General features: G+C 37.0%; 1 pseudogene across 1 annotated transcript; it reads left to right on the top strand.

Moving 5' to 3' along the window:
- The first annotated feature begins 4,365 nt into the window (after nucleotides 1-4,365).
- LOC143572379 (ABC transporter C family member 12-like) lies at nucleotides 4,366-15,398 on the top strand (annotated as a pseudogene). Its single transcript, XR_013142248.1, has 25 exons — nucleotides 4,366-4,789; nucleotides 5,316-5,494; nucleotides 5,844-5,883; nucleotides 5,965-6,121; nucleotides 6,207-6,321; nucleotides 6,407-6,487; nucleotides 6,601-6,625; nucleotides 6,915-6,971; nucleotides 7,209-7,274; nucleotides 7,431-7,505; nucleotides 7,581-7,688; nucleotides 7,769-7,903; nucleotides 8,024-8,130; nucleotides 8,221-8,314; nucleotides 8,736-8,903; nucleotides 9,083-9,424; nucleotides 10,139-10,237; nucleotides 10,332-10,484; nucleotides 11,216-11,598; nucleotides 11,688-11,868; nucleotides 12,135-12,458; nucleotides 13,262-14,018; nucleotides 14,678-14,799; nucleotides 14,888-15,134; nucleotides 15,210-15,398. The product of XR_013142248.1 is annotated as an ABC transporter C family member 12-like (transcript).
- The last annotated feature ends 1,280 nt before the right edge of the window (nucleotides 15,399-16,678 follow it).

The raw sequence follows: 16,678 nt of genomic DNA, 5'->3' as shown, positions 1-16,678 counted from the left end.
CAAATCTTCAAACCCTTGATACGGGTTGTCAGTGTATACCACCCCTGGATGCACCTCCAAGTGTAGAAGGTCATCAGGCGGTCAACATGGGGCTCGAAGCCCAAAATCCGGCACACCCACTCGAAATGGCGAATCTTGGCGATCGCCATAGGGTGCAACTCGGTCAGATGAACACCGTGCCTCTCAAGGACACGGTAAACAAACTTTGTCAACGGGAACCTAAGATTCCCGTAGACAAAGAATGCTGCATAAACCCCAATCTTGCCTCTGGGGGCATCGTACACGGTCTGATGGGGTTCAGGAAACTCAGGCTCGAAAGGATCGAGCATGAACTTCCTAACAATGTACCGGTACTGATCGCCGGGCAGAGCACACTGGCACTCACCAGCAGTACTCTTGTCATCGGCCGAAGACTCAAGATCACGAGAAGACATTGTGCAGAAAAAAGAAAGCGATTTCGGGAAAATGCTAGCCTGAAAAGGGGAGTATTTGCCGGAAATCGCTAGAGAAGAAGAAGAGAAGGGTGAAAGTGTGGATTGCAAACAGCCCTCTCCCCCTTTATATACTAATCGCAATTAATGCGATGAATTTAATGCGGAGGAGAGAGAAATCGAAGGTGCAATGAAACTATGACACGTGGCATAAAGCAGGCTGGCAACAGCTGTTGACAGGACGTGTGCCAGTAATTTCGCGGCCACGCGCCCGAAAAATCGCGCCCACGCGCCTGAAAAAGAGACTGGAATGACCATATAATGTCACGTCACCATAACTTCCTGCACGTCCTGACACAGTCAGAAGAAACCGTCGCACGACGTTTCAGACGTTTGGACTGTTCCTATCTTTCTACCAACTCTTCGAATTTTGAAATTCAAAATTCAAAAAAGATTCAAAAGTAAGCGGGAAAACACCCCTTACCTTGGCAAACAAGTAACCGTAAGACGGATGCAGGTACAGTGTTAAGGCAAAACCCTTCACATACCTAGCACCCGCAGGGAATTGAAGCCAAGAATACCTTGGCAACCAAGTAACTATAAGACAGGTGCGGGTACAGTGTTAAGGCAAAACCCTTCACATACCTAGCACCCGCAGAGAATTGAAACCAAGAAGGATCTTCTAGGCAATGCTTGCGGATAGAGGAATAACATCCCCGCATAACGGGAACGTCGAGAATTATATTGTTTGAAACTCCGTAATGGAATTGGTGGTCTTAGCATAATTGATCACTATGTTGAAAACCACCAGAACCTCATGGAGACTATATACAAGTGAGACTCAACGCTCCTGCCTTGCGAGAAGGTTACATACCTACCCGCATCATACCCAAAGATCAAGCAAAAAATCGGGAATTTTTGCAAGTGACACTAGGAAACCCGCGGGAAGAATCCCCACGGAAAACCTTAAAACTAAAAAGCCTTTTCAAAACCCCTTGCTCAAAGTCCAAAAGTTCACCTCACTTTATTAAACATTCATGAGAAGAACATTGGACTGGGGGGACTTGAAGAGGTAGGTCCCAGCAGAGCCCAGTTGGTCCCGCAAGACTCACCTTGAACAGGGACGTCTGCGCAAAGGCCATCTGCTTCCGCAGGACCCACCATGCTCAGAGAACCTTACGCGCAGTACGCAAGCTGTACACGCAGGGAAAGCCTCCCAATGGTGAAGTACCCCGCCTGTTCCCGCAGTTGCGGATACAAGCCATCAGGGAAGGCTACCCGCAGACAGCAGGGCTACACGCACAAGACAATAGATACTTCAGTAGTCACATGAAGGAATGAGCAAGACGGGAACAATCCCGCCAAAATGAGCCAGTCCGTATGATTCTGAAAGATCTTCTGTACTATACCTACCAAGGTATGGATAGGACAGACAATCTGACCAGAACAGCCCATGAGCCAATCACAGGGTGACAGCTCACCGACAACAGTACGAGGAGGAGCACCCTCTAGTACTGTTTGTCACTATTAGCCGCTGCCTACTCACCAACCCTTACTGCAGGGCGTGCGCAGCCTACAGTTGGTGAAATAGTGTTACTGTTGGCCGTAACCTATTCACCAACCAGCATGGCCTGCGTATAATCCACAGTAGGTAGGACGTGCATAATCTACAGTTGGAGGAATAGTGCAGCCGACATAGTTACTGTTGGCCGTAACCTATCCACCAACCAGTATGGCCTGTGCATAGTCCACTGTTGGTAGAACAGGAATACTATTCAGCCGGCTGTACCTTCTAGGAAACCTACATTCGGCTATAAATACTCCAACATCTTGGAATGGTAAGATCATCTGCTATCCAGTTATCTAGCAATCTCTTAATATACACTTATATTCAGAGCAATCTAGTCTGATTCTCACGCCGGAGGGTGGTCACAAGGAGGAACCCCCCCCTTCTCAGTGACGAGCTTACGGTGTTTGTTTTGCAGGTCTCCTGAAGAACAGCCTTCTCAGTTAGATCTCATCCGTGGGAAACATTACTTAACCCCCAGATTATCTATAATCTGTCCAGATTATCTATAATCTGTCCAGGGTTCACTTAGTGTTTCTTCAACAACAATGTTGTGTGATTATTAAGAAACAAACATGATATAAAGTTTATGATAGAAGCATATTTCACAACATTAAATGGATGAACAATATGTCAATTCTTGGCGTGAATCTCCTCTATGTATGAAAAAGAGTTCAATATGATCCTCTTGTATGATGTTTAGAAAGGGTTTACAGAGTTGTATACTTGTATCACAAGTTGGGTAAGATAATACTGCTAGGCCATTAATTAATTAATACTGTTCATTTAAGAATACAATAATGTAAATTTAATTCTATTCACTAATTCAGTAATGTACATTCCAATTTATGAAATGAAACCATAACATGCATTTCTTCCTTTAAAATAATACAATGTCCAGTCTAATCACGTTATAATTAAATTTATACAATTAATTCTTTTAGAAAAAAACTTGTATATTCCAATCATCAATTCATCATTATTTTTATATACGTTATCATTTCTCAAAAGTATGTCCAAATAACATAAACCCACCTCCCCAAAATAAGGAGAGAAGAGAGAAAGAAAAGGTGGATTTGACTTGTGGGGAAGACAGAGAAATGTAAAATGTTGGTGACCACAAGATTTAGATTTAGATTTAGATATAATGATAATAATAATAATAATAATAATAATGTTATTAACGTGGCAAACAAGAATCTTTCTTCTGCTCGGTCATTTGCATTTATAAATAAAATCCAAAAGTTTTGTCATCGCCGGCCCCTTGCGTTTGTCGTACTATAGATTCTCGACAACAATGATCTCTTTACAATTCTTCGTAAGCAATGACGAACACATATCTAATCATTGCTGCTTCAAATCTCTTGTTGTTATTACTGTTATTAATATGACCCTTCATTTGACTTATAACAAGTGGACTCAATCTGCCGCCAACTTCATTCCTTAACTTCACTGTAAGTCAACTGATTTCATCATACATACTTACATAGTCTAGTGTGCTTAGTTTAAAATGTACTCAAGGAAACAAACAATTTGATTCACAATTGGATGTCACTAAAACCGGTACTGGTTACACGGTGGTGCGTTTCCTGGCCTCAGTACATGGTGTAACCGATGAACCGGCTAAGCTATTACATATAGATCATTCTCATTTTCTCTCGTTCACCGTGTGTGTCACCTCAGTGCCAACTCAACGTTTTCCTCTATCGTTCAATATCGCCACTCAACCCCTTTTATGTTCATTCTCTCATTCTTCATCATTTTCCACCATTATATTATATAATAATAATAATATAAAGTAAAAGAAAAACAAACAAAAAATTTGATTGGTTCAAGGGGGGTGACGGTCCTCATGCTGGTCCCGTCACGCGTGAAAGGAAGGGGGCGGAGTGGTGCTCAAATGAGGTCCTTGCGTGGCAGCCCTTCCACATAGGACCCTTCCGTGAGGGAGGGTGAACCACACCCCATGGTCTAAGAAACTGTAGCCGGCACCAGAATGTACGTAACCGGCATTTAAACACACGTGATCAACATCACATCACGCATGTAATTGACGCCTAAGCGTGTGTAACCGGTGCTGAAAACCGGAAGCAGGGTTGAAATGTAAACCTTTTTTTTTTTTCTAAAAACCCATTTCTTAAACCAACTCGTTTTGACCCAAAACCCGTTCTGACCCGAACCCGAACCAAATTAAGCCTTTTTGAGACGCACCAGGACCCGTCTCATTTGACATCCTAGTCTGGATGCAAGATAAATCCTGATTATTAGTTTATTAGATTCTTTGATAATGCATTTTGTTGCAACTTATTGATCAACTAATCGTGAGAATGTATATGATAATTGCTTACATAAGTGAGTAAAGTATTAAACTAAATATCTGGGATATGTTTGATTCAGGTGGGAATTCAGGAAGATATTAACACAATTCACTTCCGAGCCGCACCGTGTAGTTCACATTATGGGTTTAGAGCCATTGGTTTGGTATTGTCGGCCCGACAAAAATGGCATTTGGGCAAAGACAACAGCTAGTGCTCTTGGAGCTTACACGCCATGCGGCATTGAGTCTGTTGTGGGTTGTATATCAAGTGTGGTTTTGATAGGCTTGTGTTTATATAGAATATGGCTGATCATGAAAGATTTTAAAGTCCAGAGGTTTTGCTTACGGTCAAAGGGCTATAGTTATATGTTGGCCTTTTTAGCAGGTTATTGTGCTGCAGAGTCGTTGTTCCGATTATTTTTCAATGTTTCGATGTTCGACTTTAGTGCACAAAGTAGCCTTGCTCCATTTGAGGTATGCTACTCATTCTTGTTGTAACTTGTATGTGTGACACTTCTACATTTAAAAGGCAAAACTGAAAAAAAAAAAAAAAAGAAAATGTAAACTTTGGTCTAGTTTCTGTTATCTGTAACCATCTTCAATATTTACCTAGAAAAATTCCTCAAAAGTTTTTCAATTCAAAATATACTTCAACCTTTATCAGCAGGTGGTTTCTCAGTGCCAAAGTCAAAAAGTCAACATGGTCAAAGTCACTAGCATGTCATCATTTTAGTTGGTAAAATGTCTGATGTTACCATTAATTTAAATCTTTTAAAGATAAGTGGTGTTCAATCATAAAAATGGAGCCAAGGTTGGGTACCTTTTTATGCAATTTTTCCTTTATGAAAAGACTAAAAGTTGTCACACCAAAATATACTTTATTTAGATGAATTAACTCCATATGTAAGAATTTTATGTTAAAATAAAATAAAATAAAATAAAAATGAAAGAAAAATGTAGTAGGGAATGCTTATGATGTGTAGTACTTGTCTTCATGCAGGTAGTTTCACTTATGATTGAGACTCTTTGTTGGAGCTCTTTGCTGATCATTACACTTTTGGAGACTAAAGTGTATATTAGAGAGTTTCGTTGGTATGTCCGATTTGGTGTATTTTACGTCTTGGTCAGGGATATTGTGAAACTAAATGTCATTCTTTCAGTTAAAGATCTATACCCAAGGTTGGTATACACTAATTTTTCAGTTAAATGATTTGGGATATTCTAGGCATAGAAAGAATAGTAGCAAATGTTTTTCATATTGCACATGGAAGAGTGCCTTTCAAAAAAAATAAATAAATAAATACTAATAATAATAATAATATATGTTGTCAGATAGTAGCCAAAGATTCTGTGAAAGCAAACAGAAATAATGAAGGGAAAACAAGTGACACCATAATTGGATATATAAAAGTATATATATATATATATATATTTATTAATTATGTCTTGTTGTCCTGGATATTGTAGGACATGGTGACTTTATTTGGTTTATTTTCAAGACACACTCACAACTATGTTTCTTATGCAGATACATACTCTATGTGTACATTAGTTCGTTGTTCTGCCAGGTTTGTTTAATTTGTAACTCTGTTATTATACCATGTTTAGAGGAAAAACATCCAAGTGTATATGTTTTTGGTGTGATGCAGGCTTTATTTGGAGTACTTCTCCTTGGTTATGTACCAAATTTGGATAGTTACATTGGTCATATCCCGCTTCAAACTGATCCTCATGATGACATCAAGTATGAAGTGCTTCGTGGAGGAGAACATATTTGTCCCGAGAGGCATGCCAACATCTTTTCAAGTAAGCGCCTTTGTTACAGGTCGGTTTGACCTGAAACACTATTTTCAAAATATTAAGAATAATTGGTTTGTCATTGTTGCGGTAGGAATATATTTTGGATGGATGACTCCCCTTATGCAGGAGGGATATCGAAAACCTATAACAGAGAAAGATGTCTGGATGTTGGACACATGGGACCGGAGTGAGACGTTGAGCAAAAAGTTTGGGAATTTTTGTATTTAAAATTAAATACATTCTTATTCAATCATTAGGTTAGCTAAAATGACTGGTTGTTACCAATTGTAGATTCCAGAAATGTTGGGCTGAAGAATCTCAAAAGTCAAATCCGTTTCTTTTACGCTGTCTGAATAATTGTGTCGGAGGAAGGTGACTAACTACCATTTTGTCCATGATATATATGACTTATGATTATGCATGACTGATGCCACTAGACACCTCTATGTGATACCTAACTATTGGTTGTTTGATGTTCTCTGCAGGTTCTGGTTTGGAGGCCTTTTCAAAGTAATTATTTCATTCTCTTAATTAGACGTGGCAAAATTTAGACGTGGCAAAATGGGCAGGTCAGACGGGTTGGGTCGAAATGCCTGGTTTGGATTTGCAAAAACTATGTCTAAAACTAGTATATTTTTAAAAAAATCAAATGGTTTGCTTGCAAGAATTATATTGCTAAATTACTAAATAATAATCTAATTTGGTGAACATGTAATCCTAATATATCATTTATACTTTAGATACTGATTTGTTATACAGTCAACTAAGGTAATAATATCCAGTCTCATTTCTCTTGTAGGTAGGCAATGATCTTTCTCAGTTTGTGGGACCAGTTATATTAAGCTATCTTCTTCAGGCAAGTTCAATCTTGAGAATCCGTTACTAGCTTAATGATGCATTTATTATGCGACTTGTTCTTGTACATTATCTTTTCGTATCATTTTTCCTCTTAATTTCAGCTTTTGTTGTTACTATCTATTGAGTTAACTTATGAAAATGCAAGCTGTACGTAATATTATTATACTTTGTACAATAAATGTACTTGGAAATCAGTAGTTGACATGTTCGTTATTATTTTATTTTGTTTTTGCAGTCGTTGCAACGAGGTGATCCTTCATGGATTGGCTACGTCTACGCCTTCTCAATTTTTGTTGGTGTGGTATGTTTCAAGTCGTGCATTGAATTTTAACTTCACATTTTTAGAATAACTGTGGGAATAAAATAGTGTAACCGGTAGGAAGAAACGTTGCTGTAAAGTTTTTATCATGACGTTGATATCTTTGCTAACGAATGGCTAACTTTCATATAAATCCAGTCATTAGGAGTTCTATGTGAAGCACAATACTTTCAGAATGTTGCAAGAGTTGGATTCAGGATTAGATCAATTTTGGTAAGTTCTTTATGGTAAAATTCTCTGGTAATTAATTAATCATGGCCATGGACTCAATAATGTGTAATGTTCTAGGTGGCTGCTGTATTTCGTAAGTCATTGAGGCTAACAAATGAAGCCCGGAAGAATTTTCCATCCGGGAAAACTATGAATATGATAACTACCGATGCAAATGCACTCCAGGTATGCATATGTTACAAAAAGCCACTTGCTTTATTATTATTCATGCTGTTATTAATTTATAAAATTATTGGTATATGCAGCAAGTATGCAATCAACTTCATGGCTTATGGTCAGCTCCATTCAGAATTGTGCTTTCCATGATTCTTCTCTACCAACAACTAGGGATTGCTTCACTCGTGGGTTCTCTCGTTTTGATTCTCATGTTTCCTATACAGGTAATTTAAGCTATTTTAATTGCTTAAAAATCATCTCAGTAAAATGTGTTTTTGTATAAAAAGAATTGTGGCAAGTTATAACCTTGTTCTTACCATTTTTGTATGGTCTGCTGATAATAGACGATGATTGTCAGCAAAATGAGGAAATTGTCAAAGGAAGGATTGCAATACACTGACAAAAGAGTTGGACTAATGAGTGAAATTTTGGCTGCAATACAAACTGTAAAGTATGCATTTCCTTATAATAACTGCTTTTGGATTTTAACTTTTGTAGTTAGTAAATTGACTAGTGTTTTGTGACACTATGCAATTTTCAGATGTTATGCATGGGAGCAAAGTTTCCAATCTAAAATTCAAACTATTAGGAAAGATGAGCTTTTATGGTTATGGAAATCACAATTCTTAGGAGCGGTAAGCACCACCATTATACAGTTAAAAAAAATATGAACAAATTTCGTTTATATATAGAATCTGCACATGTGTAGGCAAATGTTTATTATAAAAAGAATATGTGAACAAATTAATTTAATGATTTTGTGTGTGCATAACATAGGCATTTGTGTGTACGAATTAATAATATTAAAAAATACAAGCCACTGATAAAATTTTTTTAACATTTTAGGTTTGCTCTTTTTGTTCTCGCAATAATTTAGTGCTTTGTAATGAACCATATATATGTATGTATATGCATGAATATGTACATATAGATGTATGTATTAATAAATAGAATAATATTAAGAGAAGGAATTACCACACAAGTTATAGATGTTCATGGTTTTTACTTTAGAAGGTTTATAACTCTTCTTATTTTTTTAAACTATCTTTCTTGCAGTGCAACAACTTCATACTGAACAGTCTTCCGGTTCTTGTGGCGGTGATTTCATTTGGTTTTTTCACATTGTTGGGTGGAGATTTGACACCTTCAAGGGCTTTCACATCACTTTCCTTATTTACAGTGCTGCGAAATCCTTTAAACACACTTCCTAATTTAATTACTCAGGTTCTCTCTTTTCACCAATTCATATATTTGTTTTTGCGTTGTCTCTAACCTGTTAAACAAAATAAGCCCTGTTTTGACAGCCCGAGACTTTAATTGCTTTTATGTAAAAAGTTCACATAAGCAGGTCCAAAACTTTTGTCCAAACTTCTTAATAGGTAGTTTTTTTTGGGTATTTGTAGGCGGTGAATGCGTATGTTTCGTTACAGCGTTTGGAAGAACTATTTTTAGCTGAAGAAAGAATTCTGAAACCCAACCCACCTCTTGAGCCAGGGCTTCCAGCAATATCAATAAAAAACAGTTACTTTTCATGGGACCCAAACGCTGCAAAACCAACATTAGCTGATATAAACATAGATATAGAAGTTGGCAGCTTAGTTGCAATTGTAGGTAGTACAGGAGAAGGAAAAACATCCTTAATTTCCGCAATGCTTGGTGAACTTCCACCTTTGGAAAACTCAACTGCTATCATCAGAGGAACAGCTGCTTATGTCCCTCAGATTTCATGGATATTCAATGCTACAGTAAGTTGTTGCCTTCTGTTATTTTGTGCATATTCAAGATGAATGAGTCGGGTAGCCTGGGTAATGGGCCAAAACGGATTTGGATTGAAACGGGTGTTTTGTTAATGCATGTAGAAACGGGCCAGGTTTGACCCGCAACTTTATTTTGTGCATTTTCCTTTTCTAATTTTATATGCAATTAATATGTAAATTTGGTAAACGAGTTGAGCCTGAGCTCGAGTTAGGCTCAGTAATTATTTATAACTAAATTATGTACCTTTTTAAATTATTGTTATATATATTTTAACTGTAACTTTAATACGTAACATAATATATTATTTAGTTTTTATTCATAATGTTATAGATATAAATAATTGTTATATAAATATATCGTTAAGATAATAATAATTCTAAAAATACTAGGCTGAGCTCGATAAGTGAAGCTTAGGCTCAGGCTCGGATTCAATTTTTAAACAAGGTTGTTTTTAGGCCCGAGTTCGGGCTCAGGCTCATTTATTAAGCAAGCTTATTTTTAGGCTCGAGTTCGGGCTTGTGCTCATATAAGCTCGGCTCGATTCAAAAACTTGGCAATTCATAAGTAAACAGGTTGAAATTTTCGCTTTTAGAATGTCTAAGCACAAACATCATATCAAAACTCATGCTAGCTTTAAATCTTCATCTAAATGCCAACTTTTACAATTTCGCATGTTTGGTCTTTTCAATGAATGTTTGCAGGTACGTGAAAACATATTATTTGGATCAAAATTTGAAGCTTCAAAATATTGGAAAACCGTAGAAGTAACTGCATTGCAGCATGACCTTGATATTCTTCCAGTTAAGTACCCCAAGAGGTGTATTAGCCTGTTGTTTCTTGATGGTTTGAGGTTAAATCTGTGTTATTTATTTATTTATTTTTGTGGATTATTAGGGTCATGATCTAACTGAGATTGGTGAAAGAGGGGTGAATATTAGTGGTGGTCAAAAGCAAAGAGTCTCAATGGCTAGAGCAGTGTACTCAAACTCAGATGTCTACATATTTGATGACCCTTTGAGTGCTCTAGACACTCATGTTGGCCGAGAGGTAACTTTATTATAGCTTTTTTTCGGCTTTTCTGTTATTTTGAGCTGGTTGAGAACATGTCTAAATGGGTTTGGGTCAAAATGGGAATATGGGATTTTATTAGTGGTGCTAGTGGGTTGACGGATCCAACCCGAACATGACCCAAACCCGAAAATTGTATCAGACATGTCAACCCCGAACACAACACGTTAGACCCGAATGTTATTTTATTCTTTTAATTGTTTTTACATATTATTACTTTTAAGTTAATTTTTACAACAAAAAGTACAAACTTATATCAATCAGTTTTAAATTTTGTCATAAGATAACCAACCAATTAATTTATTATATAAAACACATTTAAAAATGAAAATAAAAAATAAATGGGTTAAACGGGTCAACCCTCGTGGGTTGAACCGGACACGACCGTTTAGCTAGACGGGCTCGTGGGTTTGACCCGAAATTGATCCGAACCCATTTATGCAATATCCAAACCCACGAATTTCGTTTAGCTAAACTGTTTTAGTAATCTACAAATATTGATTGTGCATTATGATTAGAAGAGTATTTGTAAACTATTAATTTATTTTTTTACTAAAGTGGTTTAGATGGTGGTGTGCTTTCAGAGTACACACTTTGCATGATTTTCAACCCATTTGGACTCATGCAACCTGTTATAGCATCTTACATTTTTACCCATATAAGCTGGTTTAGATCTTACATTAATTTAACCATATACTTTTATAATCCAGGTTTTTGAAAAATGCATCAAGGAAGAGTTGAAAGGGAAAACAAGAGTGCTTGTGACAAATCAACTACATTTTCTTCCACAAGTGGATAAAATCATTTTGGTCTCAGAAGGTATGGTTAAAGAGGAAGGAACCTTTGAAGAGCTCTCAGAAAACGGGCCGTTGTTTAAAACATTAATGGAAAAAGTTGGCGGAATGGATGAGCCCGTGGAAGGAAGTGAATGTGGGTCGAATATTGATTATGGGTCGTCAAAACCGTATGGCAATGAGGTGGCAGGCGAGTCGATTAATGATCAAAGCATCACTAAGAAAAAGAACCTTAAGTCTGTTCTTATTAAGCAAGAAGATAGACAAACCGGCATTGTTAGCTGGAGAGTATTAGCAAGGTAAGCATTAGAGTATGTTCTTGTCAGTTTGACCCGTTTAACTGTGTCGGGTCGACATGTTTAACCCAATATATTATTACAACTTATAGGTACAAGGATGCGTTAGGAGGCCTATGGGTCGTCTTGATATTATTCACTTTCTATGTTTCAACCGAAGTGCTTCGAATATCAAGTAGCACGTGGTTAAGTTACTGGACAGAACAAAGCAGTACAACGACTCGTGGGCCCGGTTTCTATATTCTCATCTATGCCCTCTTGTCCCTTGGACAGGTATGTGGACACTGGCCAATTTGGGTTGTATTTTGTTGGTAACGAGTCAAATATAAAATAAAGCTAAATTTAAAAGGGTCAAAAGTCACTAAATGTGTATTTAAATGCTTACAGCATCCTAAATTTCTACTGTTAGTTTAATATAGCTTAATCATGTTTACGGGTGTAAACGAGCTGAACCATTGGTGAGATGGGTCACGTCCAACCCAACACAGCCCATTTGGCACGCTCATAAATTACTTATTTTGATCAATAGCTGCTTGCAGGTACTGGTAACTTTTGCAAACTCTTTCTGGTTAATCTCATCAAGTCTTAATGCAGCTAAAAGACTTCATGATACAATGCTGCATTCGGTTCTTAGAGCTCCAACAACTTTCTTTCAAACTAATCCAATCGGACGGATGATTAATAGGTTTGCAAATGATCTTGGTGATATTGACCGCAATGTTGCTAATCTTGCAAACCAGTTTCTGAATCAAGTTTGGCAATTGCTTTCAACTTTTGTGCTTATTGCCATTGTCAGCACAATATCTTTGTGGGCCATTATGCCTCTTCTGTTTTTGTTTTACACAGCCTACCTCTATTATCAGGTTAGCATCCTTTTCACTTTTTATGTTTCTTTATTTCCTTTTTTAATAAATTGTTATTTTGTCTTTTATGCCAATTTTTATTTTATTTTACCATTTATCGCAAGAATCGCCATCCTTTTCAATGCCAAACCGAATAAATCAGTTTTTGGTTAGGGCCAAAAAATGATTACATCCCTATTCAAACACATGTCTGATTTATAAACAGTGCACTCTGAAGAGTAAAAAACATATCCGAACCAATAAACACCCCCACTAAACACGTGTGAAAACGGAATAAACCAATATCTAAACCGATGACCACCCCTACCAAAGCACGTGTTTGATTTTCAAGAGATATAACATAACCCATATCGACCCATTTTCAGAGCACATCACGGGAAGTCAAGCGTTTGGACTCTATAACCAGGTCTCCCATATACGCACAATTTGGAGAAGCATCCCTACCGAAACACGTGTCTTGATTTTTAAGCATAGCAATCTAAAAAGTAAAAAAACATATCAGAACCGATAAACACCCCTATTGGCACGCGTGTCAAAACCGAATAAACCAATATCTAAACCGATGAACACCCCTTCCAAAACACGTGACTGATTTTCTAGAGATGTTAAACATGTTTACAGAAACTAACAGTTATAATTATAATGATAGTAATGATCTAATAATAAAACAAAGCAATTTAAAAAAAAAGCAATGATAAATGCATTTTGGACAACCACTTCCATCTTAGCAACTGTTTTCTTTATTTTTCCAATTTGACCCGACCCATAAGGGATATAACTAACCCGAATCGGCCCATTTTCAGAGCACATCACGGGAAGTCAAGCGTTTGGACTCCATAACCAGGTCTCCCATATACGCACAATTTGGCGAAGCATTAAACGGTTTATCAAGCATTCGTGCTTACAAAGCATACGATCGTATGGCCACCATTAACGGCAAGTCAATGGATAACAATATCAGATTCACCCTCATAAACTTCAGCTCCAACCGTTGGCTCACCATAAGACTGGAAACATTAGGAGGCTTAATGATTTGGTTAACCGCCACCTTTGCAGTCATGCAATTTGCAAGAACATATGATCAAGTAGCGTTTGCGTCCACCATCGGTTTACTCCTCAGTTATTCTCTAAACATCACAAATCTCATGAGTAATGTTTTAAGACAAGCGAGTCGAGCAGAAAATAGTTTTAATGCTGTTGAACGCGTGGGCACGTATATTGACTTAGTATCTGAGGCTCCATCTGTGATTGAGAATAACCAACCGCCACCTGGCTGGCCCTCATTGGGTGTAGTGGAGTTTGAAAATGTGGGATTTAGGTATAGGCCCGGTCTTCCTTCGGTTTTGCATGGTTTATCTTTTAGTATATCTTCTACTGAAAAAGTTGGGATAGTTGGAAGAACGGGTGCTGGGAAGTCGACCATGATTAACGCCTTGTTTCGTTTGGTTGAGCTTGAAAAGGGAAGAATTTTGATTGATGATTATGATATTTTAAGTTTTGGATTGACGGATTTGCGTAAGGTTCTTGGTATTATACCACAATCACCTGTTCTATTTTCAGGTATGATTAAGTTATGATATTGAGGTGATAAGTAAAAGTTTTAAAATAGTAACGTAAACTTTGCATTCATGGGAAAGTGTAGTGTTTTAATATTAACGGGTTTGGGTCAAAACGAGCTGGGTTGACATGCTATGTATATAGTCCCTCAACTACTAGCTTGTATGAGTAAATTACATAATTCATTCCTATGTGTAAAAGGACTATAATACCCTTCTATTTAACAGGGAAATTTGATAGTGTTAAATGTTTCGATAAACCACACTAAAACTTTTGGACTAAAAGAATTAATTTTTGCCAAACCATAGGGACTAAAATCGTAGTTTACTCCAGTTAATGTGTTACTTATGATTACAGAAACAATGTTTTTCCATAATAATTTAAATCTTCAAACAAAGCGGTTTAGGAGGTTGTATGCATCAAAAATAGACTCTGGACATGTATGAGTATGACCCGTTCTTCTTTTAACTAAACAATTTTGTGACCAATTTGAGATAAGAAAAACAACCGGAATCAACCCTTTTATAGGCAAATGGTACACCTATAAATTAATGTATAAAGTGTTACGATGTAGCCAATTTATGTTATTTGTTATGAAAAGTAAGATAGCGAATAATAAGTTATTAAATATCAAAGTGTACTAAACTTTCATTGTTTACTAGGTACGGTGCGTTTTAATCTTGATCCTTTTAACGAACATAGTGATCCTGAGCTTTGGGAGGCTCTTGAACGGTCGTATTTAAAGAACGCGATTGTCAGAAATCCCTTTGGTTTGGATGCTGAGGTATGACTTCACATTTCACTCTTTGGTGCTTTTACATTATTTCAAATTTTGTATTTTTTCAAACATAAGTTTTCCAATTGTTATGAAGGTTTCGGAGGGAGGTGAGAATTTTAGCGTTTGGACAAAGGCAGCTACTGAGTCTTGCAAGGGCGTTGTTAAGAAAATCAAAGATTCTTGTTCTTGATGAAGCAACTGCAGCCGTTGACGTCAGAACCGATGATTTAATACAAAAAACAATTAGAAAAGAATTTAAATCATGCACAATGCTTATTATTGCGCATCGGCTCAACACCATCATTGATTGCAATAGAATTCTTGTGCTTGAAAGCGGTCAAGTATGTCTTCCACTTGTATTTAAAATTGGAAATTTCATGATGCATTTAATGAAAAGGTTTTGAATTTGATGTCAGATTGCGGAATATGATTCTCCGGAAAGGTTAATATCACGTGAAGGGCCGTTTTCGAAGATGGTTCAAAGTACAGGGGCTGCAAATGCTCAGTATTTACAGGATATTGTACTTGGTGGAGCAGGATTAAACAAGTTTAGTGGAGAAGAGGCACAAATGGATGTTGATATAAGCCTTGATGATCACATGTGAAAAGAAAATACAAACTCTCATTTGTTTTTTCTGTCATATAATTGTAGCCAGAACTCAATTGTATTGACAACTTTGGTCTAATGAATTTTACTAGTTTACCATCAACATATACTGAAAACATCAATTTGTTTAAAATTTCCACATTAAAGATCTTGTCTAAAGCTATCAAGTTTGTTTGGCTTAATTAATTATACCATGGTTCACACCCTCTAACTTAGCCTACCATCTAAAGCTAAAAGATTTGGTTTTATAGGCCTTGATTGGTCATTCGACTTGCTTCAAAATCACTAGTATTGACTATTAATGTTATTATATTACGGGACTATGATGACGGTGCGAAGCACACTGCTAATTAGGCGTTTTGTTATGCCTTGATTGGTCGTTCGGCCTGCTTCAAAATCACTAGTATTGACTATTAAGTTTATTATGTTTCATCTACTGCTCACCTCAACATATGGAGGTCTAAGCCGTATTTTTTCGGCTTCACAAACTCTTGAAGAGGCCCGGACAAACTCTTGAAGAGGCCCGGACTCATCATTTTTTAGCAGGATACGGAATTGAACTATGTACTCGTTCCCGAACATTGAGATTATGTCAATGTACCCAAGACCCAATGAACCAATGAACGGAATTGAGATTTTTTAGCCGTCGTAATAAGAACCAATGAACCCAAGACCCATATCAACAACCTCTACACGATCTTCCCTATTAAACTCCATTATTGTGGATGAAGATCAAAGATAATTTAAAGAGAAATGGTTGAGAGAAAAGAAACGGAGATGTAGATGAAACATAACAAACTTATAAGAACAAAAGATATGGATCTCGTCTGTTTGTAACAAAATTCTCTCAAATGCGTCTTGGCAAACGGAATTCAAAAGACACAATTTTCAAAAAGTTAGGGATTTGTACAGAGCAGATAGAAAACATAAAAAAAAAACCATCAGGAAAGTCTGCTTTTGAGCATAAGATTAAAGGAAAAAATATGGGCGGTTCCTTCAACATTTTCAATTTTTTTGTTCAGCTTTGTCAGTTGCTTCGCACGTGTCAGTTTATAATTGGCGGAGGAATCTTGTCGGAACACTACCCAAAGTGGCGTCCAAGTCCTAATTTCTAGTGACATTTTGGAAATATTGAAGATTTGTGAGCAATTTTTTTTTCTTTTTTTAAAGTCCATTTTAAAAATTTTTCCTTTTAATAATACCATGGTTACAACATGACTTTGCGAGTAGCTACCTGATAAAGCTAACATGACTGCACGAGTGTCTTACGATCTCAAC

This window comes from Bidens hawaiensis, unplaced genomic scaffold (assembly GCF_021521415.1).
Source record: "Bidens hawaiensis isolate Kalapana, Puna unplaced genomic scaffold, B.hawaiensis_p1.1 tig00025819_1, whole genome shotgun sequence".
NCBI classification, from domain to species: Eukaryota; Viridiplantae; Streptophyta; class Magnoliopsida; order Asterales; family Asteraceae; genus Bidens; species Bidens hawaiensis.
The sequence above is the reverse complement of the archived record's forward strand: the minus strand, read 5'-3'. Positions and strand labels throughout refer to the sequence as shown.